The sequence below is a fragment of the Cicer arietinum genome, chromosome 3 (genome assembly GCF_000331145.2).
Source record: "Cicer arietinum cultivar CDC Frontier isolate Library 1 chromosome 3, Cicar.CDCFrontier_v2.0, whole genome shotgun sequence".
NCBI classification, from domain to species: Eukaryota; Viridiplantae; Streptophyta; class Magnoliopsida; order Fabales; family Fabaceae; genus Cicer; species Cicer arietinum.
In genome coordinates this window covers 44,488,447-44,491,512 of record NC_021162.2, presented here as the reverse complement: position 1 = coordinate 44,491,512, position 3,066 = coordinate 44,488,447, and positions in this window count along the sequence as shown.

The following is a 3,066-nucleotide window of genomic DNA, read 5'->3' as shown; positions in this document are numbered from 1 at the left end:
TAACTATAAAATTGTTTTTCTTGTAGCTTTCTTTCGATCAAAATTCTCTAGGGACTATAGAGTGTTGTTAGAAAGGAAAATGCCCAACATAAATATCTTTTTCCATGTAATTTCGACTAGGCATCGGATTAGAAATACTAAAATATTTGTATAAATTCTTGATGTACTAAAAGAAGAGTTTTATGTTCCTATAAAATGGTACACAAAATTTACTTCATGAAACGATGAAAGTCCAATTTTGGATATATGACAATAATTTTCAATGTTTATCACTCATTTATATACCTAAATGAATTTCTAAAACCAAACAGTGGATATATAAAATAATATGATTTTTTATGATATTTATTATATAATATTGTGATTATGTGTATATACGAATATGGAATACTACAATTTTTTGACATAAGTGATTAAAGCATGGATCCTTAATATGTTCGTAAAATGATATGTGTAACAACCCATTTAATTAAAATATATTAAAATAAAGATTTTAAATATGTTAATATATTAATTTGGATATACTATGCGAAAAACCTATTTTACAGTGTTTTTTTTTTAAGTCATTTACAACGTTTTTTCAAAAAAATAAGCGCTGTAGCATCCAGCGGGGTAAAAGATACAACATCGCTTTTTAAAATAAAAAAACGCTATAAAATAGGTAGATATATTGTGCTCTTGTTATACTCGTTTTACAGCGCTTTTTCCAAAAATCGTTGTAAAAGGTGCATCTAATTGATGCATTATTATGCACCTATTACAGCGCTTTTATGAAAAAGCGCTGTAAAATGTGCATTCAATAGATGCATTATTATGCACCTATTACAACGCTTTATCCAAAAAACGCTGTAAAAGGTGCATTCAATAGATGCATTATTATGCACCTAATAAATGCACCTATTACAACGCTGTCTTTTAATTTTTTTTCCAAAATCTTTTTCATCCAGTATCAGTTCACAACCAGTTCACACAATCAGTACGCAACAATAGAACTATATAACTTTATAATTTAACTTTATAACTTTACATATTTACACAATCAGTTCACAACATATTCATATATATATTCACATATTTACAACAACACATAACTATATACATATTCATATAACTACATATTCACTACTTTTCAAATGTGCTCTATTCATATACATATAACTATCAGAACTACACATAACAAAACTACCATATATGCATATAACTATCCCTTGCAGCATGCCATTTCCCAGCAAATCAAATAATTTTCATTTCAATCACATACTGACACCAGTCTTCATTTATTTCAATTAGATCTCTTTTAGAGTATGTTGGACTAGAATTGTCAAAGTATTGTGCGATATAAAAATTAAACATAAATAAGTTATAATCAAATATATACATAGTTTATATATGAAAATCAAATAATGAAAATATCGTACCGTTTCTGGGATTATAGTTTGATTCATATCAACAATCTCCTTTATTAATTGCAATATATAGTACCCACAGTCGATGTTGTTAGTTTGACAAGGGCACTATAAAATAAAACGTATAAGTCAATAAATATTTGTGCATTGATAGCAGTATAAGTTCAACATGCATTTTAGTGAAACAAAAAACTAATAAATACAATACCTGAAAAACAGAAGAACAATAGGGTTACAACGCAGAAATACGAACGGTTCGTAGGAGATTAGAGTTCACAGAAACAAAGATGGTTCGCAATAATAAGGAGAACAATAAGGTTACTTTTAGAGACGACATCATGAGTTATAACCCTACTTATTGGTTTAAGATCTGTGATGTCATCCACATTGGACAAAGTTATCATGAGAATGCCATGAGGCAAAAGTACAGGTTGAAGGGTTTTAGAAATATAGAGCACCAAAAATCTGAGGGAAAATATAAATTAAATTGCTTTTACTAAGCATTATTAACTCATATATCCCCAAGGTTGTCTAAAAAATTTATTTTTGTTTCTCAACCCGATTGAGCCATTCAATGTAAAGGTATTTTACAATAGGATTTTTAGCATTAGACTTTGGTGGATTGAAACTGCCAAGCCTGATCTAAATCTGCATTTGTGGCTGTTTCTAAGAACCTAGGGTTAACTTGTTGTTTGAAAGCTAGTGGAATGGAAGTTAGGTTATGTGGGAAGAAAGACTCAAGAAATTGGAGGTGATTAGTAGGTGAAAAAGTTCATAGAAATGAAAAACTATGAGATTTTAGAGAAAATGGAATTAATACTTGAGATCTACAAATAACTTTGTCTGCTTCATCTTCATAAAGCTCATATGCATATTTAGAGTGCCCTTTTAGAATAGGTTTGGCATTTTGAAAAGCCATTGGTGGAATGGTGTTGGATGTACAAGAAGTTAAAGACATTGCAATTTGAAAACAAAATTGGATTGAATAATTTAGGTTTTATAAGGTTTGTTCAGAAAAATAGTAATAAGTAGAAAGCAAAAAATGTTGTTTTTATGAAACTTTATAGTTGGAATATCCTCATTTATGATGATGTTTGAGGGAACCACCCCTGATGACATATTGCGAAAACATGGGTTGCTTAGGAAATTGTGCGCAATTACTTTTTTTGACAATGTAATCGTGCATCATCATCGTGTTAGGTTGAAAAACGTTGCAATTGTGAAGTGTCATAATGACTATATACAATGGTTGATTCAAAGACTCTAATTTTGTGTTGCTAAAAGGTAAAAAATGTCAATTTCAAAGTACTCTCCATAATCAACATTTGGGGGGCATCTGCTATACACAAAATTTTAATGTTGGATTCGAAGTCAATGAATGGTTACTTTGAAGATGGAAAATATGATAGCTCTAACGAGAATTTTCTAAATGAATGTCAAGGTTAATGATCGAAAGAGTTAGGTTTTGAAAAATAAGAAAAACACTCGAAGGAAGATCGGTAAAGACACAAGTTCGAACATAGAAGCTTGTAGGATAAGTTTGGAGTTAGTTGAAGAGGTTTCTAAAGGAAGAAATATTAAGAACACTTATCCTACATAACCACATTTTTCTATATATAGGAGTTGCGTTAGACAAAAAAGGCATTCATAATGTCTTGAT